The sequence below is a fragment of the Sciurus carolinensis genome, unplaced genomic scaffold (assembly GCF_902686445.1).
Source record: "Sciurus carolinensis unplaced genomic scaffold, mSciCar1.2, whole genome shotgun sequence".
NCBI lineage: Eukaryota > Metazoa > Chordata > Mammalia > Rodentia > Sciuridae > Sciurus > Sciurus carolinensis.
Window position 1 is genome coordinate 469,701 of NW_025920132.1, and position 22,392 is coordinate 492,092.

General features: G+C 39.7%; 1 pseudogene; it reads left to right on the forward strand.

Moving 5' to 3' along the window:
- The first annotated feature begins 9,583 nt into the window (after nucleotides 1–9,583).
- LOC124974121 (cyclin-dependent kinase 17-like) overlaps nucleotides 9,584–22,392 on the forward strand; it is a 38,278-nt pseudogene continuing 25,469 nt past the window's right edge.

The following is a 22,392-nucleotide window of genomic DNA, read 5'->3' on the forward strand; positions in this document are numbered from 1 at the left end:
GAAATCTGTATTATTACCTTTAAATAAAACCTGCTTAATAGGCTTGCCTTGGTGTGCTTCTCTAGTGTTCAATCTTCAACTTTAGAAGGAGCAGAACCCGTCACCGGTAAACGGCGGTATCACCACTGTGCACCTAAACCCAAGCACTTTCCTGCCAGTATCAGCAACCCCCACCAATAAAGTGACAGTCTGTTTATACTTAAGATTTCTTGACTTTTGATTCTCTCTGTTAAATTTGTTTCTTGGGTATTGCCTATACATTTTTGCAACCACCTTTACATATTTAAGCATTATATTTTGACCTACATTTCATTGAGGTAGGAAAATTTTCAAATGTTGCTAAAAATATGAGGCATGTTTAAATTCTTTAACGTTTTTTAACAGAAAAAAAATTTGTGACTGTAGATGTATCTGATATCAAATTTTAAGAGATTAGGAATCAATCACCAAAACAATCATTTTTGCTAGCAAGTTAATTTTTTGTCTAGATGACAACATAAAATTTCTCCAGAATCACTTTATAATAGAAGTGTATTCCATTATCATTTGCAACTGCTTATGGATATGAATTGGGCTTTCTTTAGTATTGAGTTACCAAGAGAAAAATATAGAAATAAGGTAAGTTTTAATATTGATTTGGTAAGAAACACTTGAGTTTAATTTTCAAAGTACTATTCTTAAGTAACTATCATTCATTAAAAGTTTAAATGTATATTTACAGGCTGTAAGTTTTATTCAACTCTGGATAATGACTTGAATGCAAGTTCTTTCATAATATTTCATAATCCAATGGTGTAAAATATTTTTTAGTACTTCTTATTTGAAGACATTTAAGTTAATGTTTTGATCTCTTAACTGCACACATATGCACCTGACTGTAAAAGACTGTTATGATCTGATTTTTGTATGTTGGTTATCTACATTTTACCTGCAATGATAATTACATAGTAGGAGAAAATAAATATTCATTAAGTTAAACATTGTCTCATTTTCCAATACAGATATTCTTCACAAATATGTAAAAATGGGATCAGATGTTGAGAATGACCAAACTTCTGGGAAGTCATTGATGAAGTCCAGTCACCTACAGGTGTTTGTCTCAGAAACCATAAACATAGATGGATCTCAATGGAGGCAACACTTTAAAAATATAAAAATATACATTTATATGTGTGTTGTGTGTATAAATAAACACACACATATGTGTATACATATATATATCAAGCAAATAAAGTAATTTGAAAATTTTCATGAGGAGAGCTGTTATAATTATATCAGTGAGTTGTATTCTTAATATTTCCTTTTTCCTAATAACTATTCCAAGGTAAATACACATTAATCATAGTATTCTATATTCACAGAATAAAGAATATTCATTTTTAGTTCCCTGTTGTGGCAAAGTTATTTTTTTTTAAATTCCAGAAATCTAGACTGACATTATTCTAAAGGGCCTTAACAAAGTCCTCTTTTCAGAATGTGATTTCATTTATATCTCTGTGAGATTCCTTTGAATACTTCATATTCAGATTTTAAGAGAGAAAAATAAAATAGACAACAGCTTTTTTCCCCCTTGCTTTATAAGTATCAGTATCATTTTCTTCATGGTTCATGGCACCTAGAAATCCCTATTGGACATAGAAAATCATTTCTCCATGTAAGTTATACAACATATTTCTTTTTTATCAATGGGCTATTATAATTTTGAAGACAGAAATTATGACTATTATCATTTTAGTATGTACTATATATTAATTTTTTCTACAAAAAATGAAATCTTTAAAAATAGAAGTTTGTTTATTTTCTTGTAGCTGTAGAGACAATGAAGATTAGAGTGTCTGACCTGCTGGTTGATTATATTTTTATTGTTAAAAGATTGTTTCTGAGTTAAGAAAAACAATTTCAGTATTTTCTGTAATAAATGAACACTTTCAACTCAAGATCAACTTGATATTTGTGCAATTATACCAAAATAATATATATCAAAATAATAATATCACAGTATCCTGTTTAAGCTGTTGTGCCCAAAGGCTTGAGACCCCGCAAAGACCACCAGAGACCACGATCAATGCAAGCAACAAAGAGTCATTTATTAGCAAGCTCAAGCCTGGTCCTCTGTGTCCTTAACCAGTGACGCTGAGAGAGGCCCCCCCAGGCCTCGTTAGCAGGGTTTATATAATAAAAGGCAAGCAGTTATACAGTGTTCTTTCTAATTAGTTAACATATACAATTGTAAAGCATGTTATCTTAAGTTCTGAGTTGCTCTGACCTCCAAGAGGAGGGTTGTCGTTAGCAAGGTTCGTTCTCAGGTCAGCTCCCCTGGCCTTCACAGATAAGATGAGAGAGGTCTGTGTTTATACATTCTTTACCACTTTTATGACCGGGGCTGCGGGCAATTTGGGAAAGCCTGTGTCTCTATCTTTCATTCCCCCCTCTCCAAGAGCATTTAGAGAGCCAATCTTGGGTCTCTATTGTTTTAACCCTTGCTGTGGCTTCACAGGCTGATATTGGGACCTTAGCACCATTAGATGTACTGTATTTATTCTATCCTTAACAAAAGCAATTAACTTATTGACTATACAAGGTCCTATAGTTAAAGCTAGTAGCAACAATAATAAGGGTCCTACCATAGCGGACACCAGAGTAGTTAACCAAGGGGAAAAATTGAACCAGGATTCAAACCAGTTCTGACTAGCTTCCCATTCTTTCTTTCTGTTTACTAGTCCTTCTCTGACTTTTGCCATGTTATCCTTAATTATTCCAGAGTGATCTATATAAAAGCAACATTCTTCTCCTAGGGCTACACATAGGCCTCCTTGTTGTAAGAATATTAAGTCCAAACCTCTTCTGTTTTGCAAGACCACTTCAGCTAGGGAAGTTAAAGATTGTTCTAAATGAGAGATTGAATCTTCCAAACGCTCCATGTCTGCATCTATCGCTGCTCTTAGATTGGAGTAATGTCAGTTCAGAGTAACTAAGGAAGCTACTCCAGTTCCTAACCCTCCCAAGCTAGCAGACTAAGAGTTAACGTGGTAATAGGTTCTCATTTTTGTCGAATAGGGTTCTGTTTCAGGCCCCATCCTTGTTCAATCATAGTCATAAAACTTTGGTGCCCATGGTAAATTAGCCGCAGAACCAATCTGACTAGAACACAATAATCCTTTGACTGTTTTAACACACTCCATTGGACGCAGGGGGTGAGTCCAGAGGAGCAAGCCCACCAAGTATCATTGTGGGGGATTATAAAAGAGTTTTCTTCCTCCGGTTGGATTTTCCATGTCGAAGGACAGAGGGACTGGCTGGCATAGGGCACTGCTCCTAAACAGAGCCCTTGACCTGACACTTGTTCTAGGGTTAGGGACTGTGTAGATCGCCAGCGGCAATCCTGGAGCTTGGTGGAAATAGTAACATACGCTTACACTGCTACTCCCTCATAATAGGGGGGGACAGTGTCATAGCAGAGCCAGCAGGACCTGGTCAAATTAGGATAGGTGGCATTGAGCACCAGGAAGGACCATGACAAAAGGCTCAGAAGGGGATGGGCTTCCATTTGAATTGGATCCACAATTGACTGTTCATGAGGTTGTTTAGTTCTTAAGTAGGGGGCACTTAAGGAGTGGGTGGTTGGTTGTGGGGTATTTGGGAGGCTAGTAACTAATTAGTAATTTTTGGACCTCGGGTAGGGGGGATAACCAGAACTCTTTGGGCCGGAAGGTGTAAAATGGGGTTAGGCCCTAATGACTGGGTGAAAAACTTTATAATCATCCAAACAGTGAACACTACCCCCAAATCAGGTCCCTCAGCATAGAGGCGTAATCCCCATGATCGGATTCTTATCCATTGTTTATCCTACTTTCCCTTATCGGTGAAGGTGATGGAGGGGGGTTACACCTATTGTTACATGAAACTGTTTTTTTTCCTTGCTTGACTTCAATTAAGTCACGAGAGGCTTTTATCCAATAAGCCTGCCCTGTAATTTCACATCCCCACTTAGCACAGAAATAAGATTCTTCCCCTCCACATTCTTTCTGGTGAGAATAAACAGGACACACGTAGAAGGGGAGACGCTGAAGTTCCTCCCTCCCGCGGGTATAAGCACAGTTAAATTTTCTTGTTCTCCCACTAACTGTATCTGTAAGGGCCCGCTTACTTAGATGTAATTCTTCGTTAACACTAATAGTGCCTGTTCCCACCAAAAAAGCCCCGTTTGCTAAGGTGCAAAGGTCTACTTGCAGTTCAGGCCACCATGTCCATAAAGGGTGGTATTCAGTCACAGTCAAGCTGGGAAATTTTGCCGCTGGGTTGGTTACTTCCCAGGTGATTTCATAAGACTGATATGGGCTGAAGTTGGTGGCTCCAAAACTGGAGCTACAGCTATGGTTGTGGCCAGAACGAAAGAACAAAGCAAAAGCAAGAACATAGTCACAGTCTGGCGGCAAAGCTTGATCTTTAGTGGGTTGTCCTTAGACCTGTCCACTCCCCAGGCAGAGTCATCTAGAGCAGGAAGCATGATGTCAGAAAGGGGTTCAGTCAACTTGGCATGGGTGTGATGAATCCAGGAGGTGATGCCGTCAACTTTGAGAGCGGTGGGTGTTGTCAAAATGACCACGTAGGGACCCTTCCACCGTGGTACCAAGTTACTATGTCAGTGTCGCTTCACTAGGACCCAATTACCCAGGTGGAAGTTGTGAGGAACAGGAGGCGGGCCTGACTCGTACAGACTTTTGAGCTTAGGCCAGACTTCTCTGTGGACCCTCTGAGGGCCTGGAGGGAAGATAAAAGTTCAAAATCATCTACATTTTCTTCTCTTAAAAGCCGCTCAGTCAGATCAGGGAGTATTGGAGGCGGGGTCCCAAACATGATTTCATAAAGGGTGAGTCCCATCCTATAGGGAGAATTACGCACCCGATATAGGGCATAGGGAAGGAGAGCCACCCAGTTACCGCCAGTCTCCAGAGTTAATTTGGTTAAGGTCTCTTTTAAAGTTCTGTTCATTCTCTATACCTGTCCTGAGCTTTGGGTTCGATAAGCACAATGCAGTTTTCAATTTTCCCCAAGTACCGAAGCCAGCCCCTGACTTACCTGTGAAGTAAACGCTGGCCCGTTGTCAGACCCTATCATCACAGGAAATCCATACCTTGGCAGAAGGTCCTCTAAAATCTTTTTAGCCACTATCTGCGCTGTTTCCTTCTTGGTGGGGAATGCTTCAACCCATCCTGAAAAAGTATCTACAAAAACTAATAGATATTTATACCCATACCTTCCAGGTTTTACTTCAGTGAAATCAACCTCCCAATATGCCCCTGGCCTATCCCCCCTTAATCTATTTCCTGATTCCCACTTGCTATATCCTGCATTTGTTAATTTACAAACTCTGCAACTTTTGACGATCTGTTCTATCTTATTTTGCACACCTTTAATTCTAATTCCTGCTTGCAGCATCAAGTCCTGTAATTTTCTTGTCCCCATGTGGGTGGTCTGGTGCAGTCTGTGCAACACTTTCTGCCCCATCAGTTCTGGAAATATTATCCAGTTTTCAGAGTCTTTCCACCATCCATCTAAGCATTGGGCTAGTGGTTGCTGGCAAATCCATGATAAGTCCTCTTCCGTGTAGGTTGGGTCTTTTGGGAGGGTTCGTGGGCCGGAGTCTGGGAGTTGAGCAACTGTGATCAAGTCTCTCTGGAGGGCTATTTTACGTGCCACCTTGTCTGCTAAGCAGTTGCTCCTGGATACTGGATCAGATGGTTTTTGATGCCCAGGGCAATGTAGGATAGCCAATTTCTTGGGTAAACAGAGGGCGTCTATCAGGGACACAATTTCTTCCTTTTTTTTAATAGATTTCCCTTCTGCGGTTAGCATTCCCCTTTCCCTGTAAATAGTTCCCATGAATATGGGCAGTTGCAAAGGCATAACAACTGTCCATGTATACAGTCAATTTTTTGTCTTTTCCCATCATTAGAGCCTTAGTCATGGCTATCAGTTCTGCCTTCTGGGCAGAGGTGCCTATTGGTAGGGGCTCAGCCCAAATTACCTCTGTCTCAGTCACTACTGCTGCACCCGCATACCTTTGACCCTGATGTAGAAAGCTGCTCCAATCTGTGAACCATACTGCATCTGCATCAAGCAGCGGATGATCTTGCAGGTCTTCTCTAAGCCCATGAACCTGGGCTAGGATTTCCGAGCAGTCATGTATGGGTGTGTCCAGGTCAGGGTCAGGAAGCAGTGTAGCAGGGTTGAGGGCTGAGGGTGCCTGAAAAATAATTCTGAGAGGATTAAGCAATAGGCTCTGATAATGTGTGAGCTGAGCATTACTGAGCCATCATCTGGAGGTTGTCTCAGGATTCCTTCAATAGCATGTGGAGTGATCACATGTAATTCTTGTCCCATTGTCAATTTATCAGCATCTTTTACCATTAGGGCTGTGGCCGCAATCATACGTAGGCACGGGGGCCAGCCCGCAGCCACCAGATCCAGTTTTTTTGACAAGTATGTTATTGGTCTCCTCCAGGGGCCTAGGTATTGAGTCAAGACTCCTTTTGCTATCCCTTTACTTTCATCTACATAGAGGAAGAACGGTTTAACGACATCGGGAAGCCCCAGAGCTGGGGCTGACAAGAGGGCATCCTTGATTTGTTGGAATGCAGTATCTGCTTCTATTGTCCAATTGAAAGACTGCTTGTCTTTTGTGGCCTCATACAGTGGTTTGGCTAATTCTGCAAACCCTGGAATCCAGAGTCGACAGAAGTCAGCCGACCCGAGGAATTCCCTTACTTGGCATGGGGACTGGGGCTTTGGGATTCTTAGAACAGTCTCTTTGCAGACTTGGGTCAACCATCATTTACCTTCCCTTAGGAGATAGCCCAAGTATGTTACCTCAGGTCTGCAGATTTGAGCTTTCTTTGCTGACGCCCAATATCCCTAGGTGCCCAGTGTCTGGAGTAAATTTTCTGTTCCTTGGATACATTCATCCCAGTTTTCTGCAGCTATGAGGAGATCATCTACATATTGTAACAAAGTTAGGTTGGGATGATTTTGCCTGAACTTACCCAAGTCCTCATGTAGAGCTTCGTCAAACAAGGTGGGAGAATTTTTGAATCCCTGCGGCAATCTCGTCCAGGTAAGTTGTCCATTGATACCCTCATCAATGTCTGTTCATTCAAAGGCAAATAGCTCTTGGCTCTTTGGAGCTAGAGGCAAGCTGAAAAAGGCATCTTTTAAATCCAGCACAGTATACCATTGTCTGTAAGGAGGAAGCGCACTCAGAAGTGTATACGGATTAGGCACAGTAGGGTGTATGTCCGCCACGCTTTTGTTTACTTCTCTTAGGTCCTGAACTGGGTGGTACTCGTTCTAGTTGGGCTTCCGTATTGAAAGCAGGGGGTTGTTCCATGCCGATCGGCAAGGACGTAGTACTCCTTGGTTTAGCAGTCACCGGATATGGGGGATTATTCCTGTTCGAGCTTCCCTGGGCAAGGGGTATTGTTTAACCCTAACGGGGTTAGCTCCTGGTTTTATTTCTATAAAGAGGGCAGGTCGATGTTTAGCTAATCCAATTCCCCCAGTCTCTGCCTAGGCATCTGGGAACCGCCGTACCCAGTCTTCAGTGTTTTTATCAGGGGATTGCGGCTGCTGGTGTAACCGATATTTATCCTCCAAAGTAAGAGTTAGCATAGGTAACAATTTTCCTTGCCCTTCGGTTACCTGGGCACCTTTGGGGTGAAAATGAATTTGGGCCTCGATTTTGGTTAATAAATCTCTTCCCAAAAAGGGATAGGGGCTCTCGGGTATGACTAAGAACGAGTGGGACACTTTTCCCATTCCCAAGTCTACTGTTCTTTTGGTTGTCCAAGGGCACTTTTTAATCCCCGTAGCTCCTTGCACCAATGAGGTGCTTGTTGATATCTTTCCTTGAGGGTCAGTCAAAGCTGAATATTGAGCTCCTGTATCCACCAAAAACTGCACTGGAGTCCCCTCCACTTTCAGAGTTACCCTAGGTTCAGGGAGGGGTTTCGAACCCTGTCGCCCCTAATCGTGCATTTCATCTTGAGTGACCAGGACCGATGGTCTCCTAGTTGTCCATTTACCATCTCTGGTTCTATGGTTTCTTTTTTTAGGGCAATCTTTAGCCCAATGGCCTTCCTCCTTACGGTAGGCGCACTGATTCTGACCCAGATCATGCACTCTGGAGTTCCCAAGTGGTGGTCGATTACTCGGGAGTCTGTTTCCTTCCTTTTCTGCTCTCCCTCCCTGCACTGCTACTGCTAATGCTTTGGTTATCTCCCTAGTAGCCCTAAGCTGCTTTTCCTCTCATGCATCTCTGTTATTGAATACCTGCTGGGCTATTCTCATTAAGTCTTGGATACTTTTCCCTTCTAAACCCTCTATTCTTTGTAACTTATGCCTTATGTCTGGTGCTGCCTGGTCAACAAAGCTCATTACTACTGCTGCCTGATTCTCTGGGGACTCTGGATTCATAGGAGTATACTGTCTAAATGCCTCCATTAATCTTTCTAAATAAGCTGAGGTGATTCCTGTTTTTCTTGCATGACTGAATACACCTTGGCCAAATTAGTGGGTTTACGAGCTGCTGCCCGGAGACCCCCCATTAGAGTCTGGCGATAAACCCGGAGTCTCTCCCTACCTTCAGCCGTATTGTAGTCCCATTCATCTTGTGGAGGCCTGGACAAGGGGAAAGAAGCATTAATTAAGTCAGGGTTTACAGTGGGTTGTCCATCATCTCCTGGGACCAACTTTCTGGCTTCCATCTGGATTCTTTCACCCTCCTTGGTTGTGAACAGAATCCGGAGTAGCTACTGACAGTCATCCCAAGTAGGTTGATGAGTGAACATGACGCTATCTAAAAGGGAAATCAAGTCTTTAGGGTTGTTGGAAAACTTAGCATTTTGATTTTTCCAATTATATAAATCGCTTGTAGAGAAGGGCCAATATTGAAGCCGGGGATTGCCAGCATTGTCTGGCGGCCCAGTTTCTCGGAGTGGCAGAGCGATTGTGGAATCTGGAGTTTCTGGTTGGGAGGGGCCATCTGCCCGCTGGGCTCAGCCCCACGTTCGCCTTGTCAGCCCTCCCGAGCCAGTTCTTTCTTCCTCATTTCCGGCTGCAGCCAGCTTCTCTCTCTTCTGCAGCCTCTGGTCCTGGGTACTGAGGAGGAATAGGGACTTGCATATAAGGAGGAGGATAAACAAGAAGGGGGTCTGGATCTTCCTCCAGGAGAATAGGGTGGGGAGCTGTGGGTTTTTCTGATGAATCTAACTTCTTTAGGGCAAGCATCTTAGTTGTGGGGGAGGGCGGCGGTGGTAGGAAGGGAGAAAGCCAGGTTGGAGGGTTATTATCTACCAAGTTTTCCCAGGTTAAAATGTAGGGAATTTGATCTGGGTGGCCAATTTTTCCTGATTGGAAGATTTTATCTTTGACCTTTCAGATAGTTGGAAGGTGGAAGTTTCCCTCTGGGGGTCATCCCACTTGGAAGGTGGGCCAATCCGACTTGCAAAAAGTTACAAGTTTTCTTTTACTGATTTCAACTGACAAATTACGTGCTCTGACTTGAACCTCCTCAAAATGGCTGACCATGATAGTCAAAGGGGTACTTTGAGTTTGGCCCATCTCTATAACAATTAGATATCCAACTATTGAGAGGAGGAGAGATGTAAAGGTTAGATAAAAAAGAAACCGGGCCAGACAACGCCTATGTGGGTTGGAAATGTCGTCACAGCAGAGAGCTGCCGCTGGTTGTCTATCTGGTTGAAAAACTGTTTCCTGTATAATTCCAAAAGGATGAAATGAATTTGACCATTGATTAGTATTGCTCCTTTCTATCAGGAGATCTATAGACCCATTTTCCTCCAGATTGGAGATGAGAAGTTTGAGAGTGAGGAACGGTGTGTGGCTGCCGCCGCCGCTGCCGCTGCCACCACTGCTGCCGCCACGGAAGCGTTGGAGGAGGAGTTGGGAGTGAGGAACAGTGGTGAATTATAACAGACTAACACAGTGAAGAACTTAATAGAAGGCAAGAGTAAAGACCATATAGTACAATACACAGACAGACACGTAGCGCACTAAATCAAAAATTGGCTAGCTGGTACTTTGTCAACAAAAACAAACAATTTCTGAATGTGTCAAAGAGTTTCCCAGATGCAACACAATGCCCAAATGGGACAAAGAGTTACCCAGATGCGACAACGTCGCCCAAATGCAGCACAGAAGCTGCCCAGATGTGACAGAGTCACCAGATGTGACAGAGTCGCCCGATGGGTTGAGGGGATGTCTCCTGAGACCTTGCTGGGGTCCTATAGCGCGTCCACCAGGACTATGCCAGCCCAGAACCAGAACCTGCAGGCAATCCAGACCAGAAAACACACAGCAATGCCTTGCTCACCGGTCAAATGACTCTATGATCAGGTGTCTAGGTGGGCTTGGGGCATCCCGGGCAAGCCCCCATATGTTGTGCCCAAAGACTCGAGACCCCGCAAAGACCACCATAGACCACGATCAATGCAAGCAACAAAGAGTCATTTATTAGCAAGCTCAAGCCTGGTCCTCTGTGTCCTTAACCAGTGATGCTGAGAGAGGCCCCCAGCCCTCATTAGCAGGGTTTATATAATAAAAGGCAAGCAGTTATACAGTGTTCTTTCTAATTAGTTAACATATACAATTGTAAAGCATGTTATCATAAGTTCTGAGTTGCTCTGACCTCCAAGAGGAGGGTTGTCATTAGCAAGGTTCGTTCTCGGGTCAGCTCCCCTGGCCTTCACAGATAAGATGAGAGAGGTCTGTGTTTATACATTCTTTACCACTTGTATGACTGGGGCTGCGGGCAATTTGGGAAAGCCTGTGTTTATGCAGGTGCGGAGGAGCGGGAAGCCTGTGTCTCTATCTTTCAAAGCCATGAAACCACAGGACTAATCTACAGTACTCTACAGAGTTCTGTATTGCTAAACTGTGATATTAAGTGAGTCAGGTATATTTAAGTACATTTTCAACTTAATGATATTTTCATCTTAGAATGGATTTATCAGTACATAACCCCATAGTCAGTTGAAAAGCATGTACTCTTATTGGAGAATATTTTTGGAGATTTTTTTGTTTATTGTTCTAGATGAGTTTTAGACATTTCATTGTTTTTGGAAAAATAATCTCGGTATTTGATTTGGGTTATATAAAATAGTAAAATTAATATGGTGATAACCACTATGTTGCCTTGTTTAGGCTAACCATTTGGAATATGGTATATATCTGTATTTACATCTTTTATCTCTCAGTAAATATTTACACAGTTCCTTTTTTATCTCTTTTGTTTTTTATGATTTTATTTTAAAAGGATTTATTTTTATAGAATTTACTTTTCTTGATGTGATGATAGAGGCAAATTTCTCCTCCAAGTTTGTCTCAGCTCACATTCTACAGTTATGCTAACGCTGGTTACCAGCAGTGAATCCTGCTTCCTCTAATGTTTAAGTTTGAACACTAGAGAAGCATGCCAAGAAAAGCATATTAAGCAGGTTTTTTTTTTTTTTTTTTTTTTTTTTGCAGTACTAGGGATCGAACTCAGGACCTTGTGCTTGCAAGGCAAGCACTCTACCAGCTGAGCTTTCTCCCCAGTCCAGCAGGTTTTATTTAAAGGTAATAATACAGAGTTTTCCCTGGAGGTACAAGGGGACCATGGCCGATTTTCTAAAGTATCAAGAAGTGAGTGCACACTACATCTTTTATAGGTGAAAGTCTCTTTTATTCTCCAGTTCTCTCCACCCTTATCTCTCCTTCCTGCCTGCATGACTAGGCCTGGTTTTGCAGGCGAAATAAATAAAGTGGGAAGCAGATGGGGCAGGGGGAGGGCCAAAGTGATTCAGCCAGGCAAGGTCTCAGGAGGCATTAATTAGCAGCTCCTTGCTTGCAGTCCTTGATAAGAGCAGGTAAATTTGTTAATCAATGGGTTCCAGAGATCATTGACATTCCATTCTCCCTGGGGCAGTCTCCAACTTCCAAAGGCAGATTGCTTTTATGGCTTCCATTTCCTGGATTTGACCCCTTACCCTATTTGTACACTAACTGCCTGTACCCAATTCTGGCTTCAGTTAAATGAAATAGAACAACTTTTACTTCTAGTAACAGCAAAAAGAAAACATTTTAATTTTCTTTCACGTTGTATTTAAAATAATATCTACTTGTTTAATTATTTATATTGATCACTTGTTGTATATGCATGTTCCTATAATATGGTGTAATAACTTTAAAGTAAATCCAAGATAAATTTACTAATGCAATGACCCCAAAATAACTGAGTTTTATTTGTCTTAAATCATTTCTGTAAAACTGCATCATATACCTTTGCTTACACTAGTAAATGTTTTGCCTTCAATATGTTATATATAATCAATGTAGGTAACTTTTAAACTGCAGTTAACTTCAGCTAATTTTTGCTAAAAGATAATACTCTAACGTATTTGAATCAAAAGTCAAATGCCCTTTTTGTTTTGATTACTTTTTTCTTTTTGTAGGATTTTAAGAAATGGTTATGTTGTGCCCAGCGGCTCGAGACCCCACAAAGTCCACCAGAGACCATGATCAATGCAAGCAACAAAGAGTCATTTATTAGCAAGCTCGAGCCTGGTCCTCCATGCACTCAGTAACCGGTGATGCTAAGAGCAGGGTTTTTATAATGAAAGGCAAGCAGTTTTACGGTGTTCTTTTTAATTGGTTAACATATAAAATTGTATACAAAGCAAGTCAGTTTAAGTTCTGGGTCACCCTGACCTCCGAGAGGAGGGTTGTCATTATCTTTAAGTTTGCTTTTTGTGCCAGCAAAGTTTGCTTTTGGATCAGCCACCTGGCCTTTACAGATAAGGTAAGAGATGAGACGAAAATTCTTTGCGGCTTTTATGAGGGGTTGAGGGCAGTTTGGGAAGAGCCTCATATTTACACAGGTGCAAGCTTTTTCTATCTTTTCATTTATTCCTACCTGCAGATATCAGAATACCTGATGGATATCTAGAAAAGTTGCAGATAACCAACAGTCTACCATTTCATCAACCATTGAGCTAAAGGTCTCATAGAGCTTTCTTAGTAAGTTTTTGTATCTTACCTGCATCATCATATCTGCTTTTTCTATTAACTGAATGTAAACCTTTAAATTTTTGGCAGTTATGGGAATTGAACCCCAAAATTTGCACAAGCTAGGCAAGCTCTGTCAAAGAGCTAAAATGCCAGCCCTTAACTTAATATTATGTACACCTTCTGGGTTTTATCATTTTCCATTCTTTAGGGTTTATTGAAACCCTTAACATGCATGCATATTGGAATGGGATTTAAGCTATATTGTATTTTATTTTTGGTAATTTTTATTGATATATGCTAGATGCAGGATATGTTCCACATATATCTTCTTAGATGTTCTGTACTAGATACGATGAACATTTGTTAATATATATGGATTATCTAGTGAAACACCCAAACCATCACGCTACAACTCAATGAGTATCTGCAGTGTTAACATACCTCTATGAGTAGTATGCAGTTGAATAAAATTTTAAAAATCCCAGAAAGCCCCTTCTATTACCTTTCATTTCATTTAATACCCCTCACCTGTAGCCATGATTACTGTCTCTTATACCAAAGATTAGTTTTACATGCATGTATCATACTACTTTGACCATATTATTTTAGAGTATGTTTTAATACCTGGAACTTTCTTATTCTCATAAATACACATTCTAAATTACCTTTAACATGCTTAATACTTCTTTTCTGATTATTCTTATTTAAACCACTGAACTTTGTGCAATATAGTATAGAAATATATTTTCAAAAATTTACATAGACCTGTAAATGTATATTATTTATACAGTTTGTATGTATGTACATACACATATGTAATAAATGCTTTGTATCTTGATATGATGAAAGTGTACAGTATGCATTTTTTTGTGATTGGTTCCTTTTGCTTTGTTAAGTTTGTGAGCTTTATCTATGTTGTTGCATATAGTGATAATTCAATTGTTTTTGTTGCATGCTGGTTTACTGTATAAAAATATTGTACTTTTTTAGTGTATTACACTTTTTCAATTCTGTTGATGGTCATTTAGCTTCTAGTCAGTTTTTTACTCTTATCAGATAGTGCTAAAACCATTCCTGTGAATGTTTTTTTGCTTAACATATGTAACACTCTATAGCTAGGACTGGAATATTGGATTATATTATATATATATATATGTTCAGACTTCCTAGAAAATATAAAAAGTTTTCCAAAGTAGTTGTAATAATTTATACTTCCAACATCAGTGTATGATAGTTCTATTTGGTCTTCTTGCCCATTTTTGAGGCTTTTTCTTTTTTAATTTTAACTTTTCTGGTAAAATAGTGGTCTCATTGTGACTTTATTTTGCATTTCATTGTCTAAGTTAAACACTTTTAAATATGTTTGTTGGTCATTTAGGTGTCCTCTTTTGTAGATTAATTGCCCATGTCTGTTGTCTATTTCCTACTGGTTTTTGTACTTTTCTTTACTGATTTATAGGAATTCTTATATAAAGGAACTTTGTGAGTTTTATATTTTACAAACATCTTCTAGAAGGTAGCAATTGTCCTAGCACTTGTTATTAAAAGGACAGCTTTTCCTGGTGCACTTGATCTTTGACATAAGTTCAGATGATTGCATATTATATCTTTTGGATAACTACAGTCCTCTACTACAGATACATATAAAGTGTTATAATAAGTAAAATGGGCAAAAAGTAAGTGGTCTGCAAATAATAAGTCTTCAGAGAAGGAAGCATTTGAGATGGTCTTTGAAAGATGGGAAGGAGTTTGTCAATTTGAAAATAAGTCTATGAGGGAAGAGCATTCTAAGCAGAGGCAATTTCATGCAGTAAACTCAGAGATCAGAATGTGTATATTATGTTAGAAAAATTGTAACAGATAAGAAGGGTAAATACGTAATAATTTATTTTAAAATAGGATTTGAAAGGATAGGATGAACCAGAGTATAAAAAGCATGAGGTATCCATTCAAGGAGTCTGAACCTCCCATGAAATAAAAAGTGTTTAATTAAACAAGGGCTGACAAGATCACATTTTTCATTCAAATAATAGTTTCAGGAAAAGTAGAGACAGTGAAATATAGGGAGAAATAGACAAGAGGCATGTAGATGAATTAGGAATTTATGCCAAATTAGGAATGTTGTGACCATGATATGGAAATAGAAAGTAGAACACAGACCCTAGAGGTCATGCTGAGAGAAGATAGGACATGGTACTCAGCTGAAATTTGTGTCAGAGAGAGGAACTATTGATGATGACTTCTGTGGTTCTCACAGCTATTTATCTCCTTTCCACATATTATATCAGGGGATTTTTATTATTCACAAAAGCTTCTGTTTTGATTGAATATCTAAAGTGTATAATTACTTTATTCTGCATATGCTCTGAGCACATTGACAAAGTGTAACCAACTTGATTTTGGTACATGTCTGGTGATGTGATTATCATAGTTTTGCACATCACTGCTTAAAACATTTTAAAATATATTTTGTCACTTAATTTTCTGGTCAAAACATTTTTGACTATCAATTTTTTATAAAATATTTGTACTTCAATGAATTCTAAATTATATTTGTTCTGATTGGGAGGATAAGAGTGAATTAATACCATGTGCTAGCTTTTTGGGGGGATTATCAAACCCAGGGTCTCTAGCATACTAAGTAAGTGCTCTACCAATGAGCTCCATACCCAACACTTACCATGCAGTTCTCAAAGCTGTCATTTAAAAAGAGTTGTCTCTTCCTGTCTATGTGAAACCCTATATGAATGCTTAATGATTAGGGTTTTTATTATTGTTGTCTGTTTCTATTGATTTCATATGCTTTTTGATTTTGAAATGGCTTATAAGTTTCAGATTAGTCATGCCAGTTACATTTTGGTTTCTATCCATGCACCCCTTTTGTTACCATTTACATTACTAAGCAGATTTTTTAAAATATATAATCAAAAATTTTTCTTCAAAATGAAAGATCTTTACCTTGTGTTTATATTTGAAGGTAGGAAGTAGGTAAATCAATGGGATAGTGGAAAATGGGTGGGAAAGAAAAATTATTTTTTACACTTAGAATTCAAATTTACATTGATGTCAAATTCATCATGTATCTAAAATTAGAGTTTTTCTTCAGTGAGGTCTATTCTTCAATATATCAATCTGAATCTTAGACTTTATGTTTGAAGAGCAAGGGTGAGGTTAGGAGTGGATGGAAAGCAGTTGTGTAAGAACAAATATTCTTCACAGATATTTTTAAAAGTTCAGGTTTCCATGGAAAACATATACTTTATCTTAGATGGGAATTTAGAAAATGAATCCTAGAATTCATTTTTGCAGGAGGGAGTGACAAGGAAGGCTGATGTGATCTGTAAATACATGGCCATCTACCTCAAATGGACCCTCAGTTTTGCATATTGCACTGTCTTATTCTAGGCAAAGATTTGATCTCTTGTACATAATAGAACAAATGCTGTAAACATGAAACTCCCCCACTTTCTGAATAACAATCATATAAATCTGTCTACACTTACTCTCTTCTTTTCAATCATGTTGTCCTTTTGTCCCATCTCATCTACTCAGGATTATTGGAATATCTGTTATACCTATAAAATGCTTTTATATTCAGTCTCCCTTTCTTATCTTCACCCTTCCCATTGACTTTCTATTTAAATAAACTTTTAATTTTACATAAGCATAGAAATTAGAAAGTAAATACAGCAATTTTACCATATACACAGTTATTCCTATTATTAGTAGAATGTTACTTTAATACATTTTGTACAACTAAGACACAAATATTGGTACATTACTATTTACTAAACTCCCTAATTTATTTAATTTTCACTAGTTTTCTTACTAACAACTATTTTTGTCCCAGAATCCCATCCAGGACACCATTTTATATTTAGTAATTATATCTCATATTAAAGGTACCGGTTACTGCATTGGGAAGTGCTGTGCAATACCTATATATGATTGATAATAAATAAATATTCTCTTAACACAGTTAAATATTAACCTAATGGAAAATCTTATATGCTGATAGAGTTCATCAATTTTGTTGCATTTCCAAAAATACCATACACAATAGAGGTTTCATGATACTTTTAAGTATAACATTAATAGAATTAAAGTCTATATATGAACATGTGTCATTATATTGAAATTAGAGATTAGGTACATTAGAAGTGCTTATTTCTTCCCATTGTGTGGATTTCTCATTCCTTTGCTGATAATTTTTATCAAAAGGATGGCCAAAAAAAAAAAAAAAGATTACCAGTGGAATTGAGGTTTTCATTCTCTTTTCTGTCCCATCACGTCAAGGAACAAAATCCATTGCTGTCAAATAGAGCAATTCAGCATTTCTCATAGGGAGGGAAATGGGTGTTTGAAGTAACCTCCTGCTGTCCACAGTGTTTTTCAATACATACTCACCTTTAACATGGCACCTGTAGAACCTCAGCATACTTTTCACCTGTGTTAAAGCTAAATTGGAAATGCATCTCCAGCTTAATACAGTTTGATGACTGTGATTCATAAATTATGTTACTAGAAACAAAGCCAACTAGAAGTCTCTTGTTGCACTTACTACTGCTTACAAAGTACACTGAATAATAGGAAGATCAATTACAAGTTGTAATAAATCTTATGTATGTATTTTTTACTGTTCATGTGATTTTCCTGTAAGAGCTATCTGAATAAGAATTTGCATGGGTCGTCAAAAAGTAGTAAAATGAAATATGAGAAAAATGATCATCTTTTGTCTGGAAAGCAGAATTAAGGGAGTTTTTAGGCACTGAGGTCAGCACCATCACTGGTCGGTCACAGTCACAGAGCGAGCTGATGGGTGAGTCAGGCCGCCTGCATCATGGAGGTTGCAGGAGGGTACCCAACCCACTTGCCTTGCAGAGCTAGGCAGCGGTTATCCAACCCACCCAACCACCAGGCCAAAGACAAATGTCATCACTGAGTGACCCCACCTGAACCTTGCACCAAGGACAGCGCCATCACTGGTTGGTCACAGTAGTGGAGCGAGCTGGCAGGTGAGTCAGGCCTCCAGCATTATGGAGGTAGCAAGTGGGCACCCAACCCACCTGCCTTGAAGAGCTAGGTGGCGGGTAGCCAACCCACCCAAACACCAGACCAAAGACAGATGTCATCACTGAGTGACCCCACCCAACCAACATGCTGAGGTCTGTCACCATAGTGGAACTAGCTGGCAGACAAGACAGCCCTCCTGCATCGCAGAGCCAGCCAGAGGTTTCTTTATAGGCTGGTGTAGGCATTTTGAATTATTTCTGAGGGTGTGGCCATCATCATTGGAAGGGCAGCTCCCTTCCTGTGACACTACAGGAGGCTAGAGGACCTTTGACAAGAACCCAGGAGTCAAGGAGAGGAGGTATTGAGAGACTTGGGACCAACTCACAGCCACCAGATAAGTCTCTCCCACTGGTCAGGCTCCCTGGATGGGAAGTAGTCCGGTAAAGCAGGAAACTTTATGGAGTAGAGTGGACCAGTGAGACTCCCATGCTGGAGCCAAGAACCCAGACAATCAGGAGCAATGTAGATGAGGGCTACACACCAAGAGGCTTCAACACAGAGTGAGGGTCTGAGGCCCAGGTGGTAGCTCCGATCCCCAGGGAAGATAGCAGAGGAGGGCCACTCAGCAAAGGGGTCCCTAGCAGGGTCAGGCTCCTCAGTCCAGATGGTAGGTCAGAACCCCTGGGAATGTGGTGAGCCGCCTCACCGCCATGATAAGATGGCACTGGTTTCCTGAAGTGCTTTCTAGGTAAACAAGCCCATATTTGGTTGAGCCAACTGTTGCAAATGGGAGCACCTATGAACATAGGCCAAGTGGCAGAAGTAGATTGGCTATTGCAAGAATATAAAAGTGTATGAATTTGGCTCAAGAAAGAAGAAAAACCATGGTTTTATAATAATAAGGTCCTGATTAAACTGCTGAAGGAAGATTCCTGTGTCGTGCTTTCTTGCGGGCGAGGGACACGACAAGTGGTGCCAAAACCCGGGAATCAGAACTTTCAGTGGTCAGGGGGTGCACCGGTAAGTACCACAGGTAAGTGGGGTCCACACATAGTGGGGCGCTCCTCTGTAGATAAAGAGAGAGCGGGAATCGACTTTGCATAGTTGGTCAACAAAGAAAAATATAATCGACTTTGCATAGTCTGTCAACAAAGAAAAATATAATTGACCTTGCATGGTCGGTCAACAAAGAAAAATATCTTGTTTTCGCTTTCATTCTGCTTGCTCTGAACGCTGCTTTCATTATGGGCAATTCTCCATTTAGTTCATTAGTACAGCCTTTAGATTTTTTGTTGCACTCCAAAGAGCTCAAGGTCAAACGCAGTACTTTAGAAACATTCATTGTAAGAATTGATAAAGCGGCCCCATGGTTTGCTGTCTCCGGAAGTTTGACTCCTGCCAGTTGGGATAAGTTGGGAAAAGATTTGGATTTCCTTCAGGAGCAGGGACAATTGGAGAAAGGGGTGATACCACTATGGAAATTAATAAAAGGATGTATTCTTGATGGTAGATGTCAGGAAGCTATTCATAAAGGACAGGAAATTCTTGAACAACTACATGAGGAGAAGTCCGAGGATTCTATGAGTACTTCCAGTAAACATAGTGCAGGAGAGCAGGTTTATGGAGCTATTCCAAAGAGGAGACTATACCCAGATTTAAAAGCCCTTAGAACACCAGAAGAAACAGGGGAGTCAGAATCAGACGATGATGAGGAAGTGAAAGAGCTAACGCAGCACTTACGGAAGGTGAAGATAAAAGAAGGGGGAACTAAGAAGTGAAAAGATTTTAGACAGAAGGACTATGAGGAAGAACAGGAACCAGCTCTAGCCTATGATCCTCCCCCATATGTGGGAGGGGTTCCAAGCATGGGTAGAACTTTTAACTCTGCAGCTTGGAGGGCTGTCCATGTAGAGTTGAGGTTTGCCTGTCCTGTATTCCAAGACAATGATGGGGGAAGACATCAGGAACCCATAGAATTTAAAACGATAAAGAATATAGCAGAATCTGTCCGCACTGATGGTGTGGATGCTGCTTTTACTATCGCCCAAATAGAGGGGCTCAATAGATTCTGCATGACCCCCTCGGACTGGGCCAGTTTAGTGAAAGCTTGTGTTACCCCGGGTAAATATTTAGACTGGAGAGCCTTCATGTTAGAGGGGGCCAATGAACAGGCTGCATGCAACCAAGCTATGGGCAAACCTGCCTGGGATGTGGATATGCTTCTGGGACAGGGTAGATTTGCCAATCAGCAAACAGGCTTTCCATTAGAGGTTTATGAACAAATTAATAAGATTTGCATTGCTGCCTGGAAAGCACTTCCTAATAAAGGACAAGTGCGAGGTAACTTAACAAAAATTGTCCAAGGCCCCACAGAAGCTTTTTCAGATTTCGTGGCTAGAATGGTAGATGCAGCAGGAAAGATCTTCGGGGATGCTGATGTAGCTATGCCTTTAATTAAACAATTAGTATAAGAACAATGTACAAGAGAATGCAGAAATGCTATTAATCCATTTAAAAGCAAAGGCATAGAGGCATGGATGAAAGCTTGTAGAGAAATAGGCAGCCCATTAACAAATGCAGGCTTAGCTGCTGCCTTCCTTCGCATGGAAGGACTATTAAAGGCTTTATTAAAGGCTAATGGAGCACCTTTAGAGGTTTCCTCAGCTTGGAAGTTTTTAAAAACTGTAGAAGACAAAGCCCCTTGGTTTTTAGATGAGGGATTGTTGGATCAAGAGAAACTATCACAAGAGACAGAAAAAGGCCCCTCCTCCTGATCCCTTCCATGCAGCTCCATGGCCACCTAGGGAGGGAACACCCGTGTCCTTGAAGCAGTCCTCCCCCTAGGCAGAGAGCTCAGCAGCTCCATTCCTCAAAAGTAATAAGAAATAATGTTTTGTAATTTTCTGCATTCAAACCTAACCTGATTTCTCAACCAGGAAGAAAAAGGGTTAAAAAGTCCTGGGTTATCCTCCCTCCCCCCTGCCTGGCCTTGCTGAAGCCTGCATTGGAATGTAGACTGCAGCAGTCTCAGCGGGAAAGGGAGGTAACCTGAAGATAAGAAAAAAAAAAAAAAAAGTGTCCGTTTTAAACTTCTGGGCTGCTACACAGAACTAACTCATTTTCCAGGATTCTTGTTTTGTTTTGTTTTTCTCTAATGCTATATTTTTGAGCTCATAATTTTGATCCTGCATACCTAGGTTAATGATTTTTTTCTTTTTGATCAGTTCTATTTTTTATTCAACTAAAGTTTTTGAACATCTGTTACATTGCAATGGAGATTCACCTATAAAGTTACAAGGCCTTTGATTTTGTGTTATGTGTATGTTGTGCTGTCTAATGTCATGTTTTGTCTGTATCAAAACTGAGTGCTCCTAAAATTAAAATTTAAAAATGGATCCAAATACTTTTATTCACGTGATTTAAAAAGGTTCAATTTAAATTGAGTAAACTAATAAAAGTGAAATATCTTTAAAAATAACTTGCAAGTCTGTAGGTGGTCAAACTAATGGAATGTTGATGATAAACAATGTCTAATATCAATTGTTTCTAGGACTTTTCTTCAACAGGAAAGAGACAGCAAATACTGTTCAGGACACTTGTCTAATATCTTGACTAAAAACAAGGTTACTAAGAGTTTTGTCTTAACAAGTACAATTCTATATACAAAGGGTTCTAAAGGTTTCAACTGTGTTTCAATTAGAGTACTATAAACAACAAAATATTTAATCTTATTAAAATAAAACAATTTATCTAAATTCAGAAATTTCATAAGAGTTGTTTCAAAATGTAAACAAAAAGAGGTCAACAGATAGAAAAAAAAATAAAAGGTTCTGGATTTGGAAATATATTTAATAAAAAGAAAAAGAAAATGTTTCTGGGTAAAAAAGTGCCTGTGTGATGGAATACATGAGGGTCTAAGTAAGTGCTAAGAAAGTCTGTGTGTAAGTAAAGGACAAGTTTCAACAAGTCTGTGTGTAACTAAGTTGGTTGTATGTGTGTGAGACAGCTAAAGCTATTTAAGGTTTTTCCTAAGGTGAAATACTAATGTTCTGATATAAGCCAAAGTTTAATCAATATGGTAAAATGACATGGTAAAATAACAAGGATTTCTTAGAAACACTAATTTACTCTTAACTTTGTGTCTATTAAGTTTTATTCTTTAAAACAATTAGTCTTAAAAATTGGGGTTTATACAATTATGGTTAAACAACTGTTAAGAGTATTGTACTGTGTTACAGAGCCTACATTTTTCTTAAAAAAAACTAAATTTGGTAAAAAAAAAGTGTCAAGGTAATTGTGAAATGGTTTCTAGTT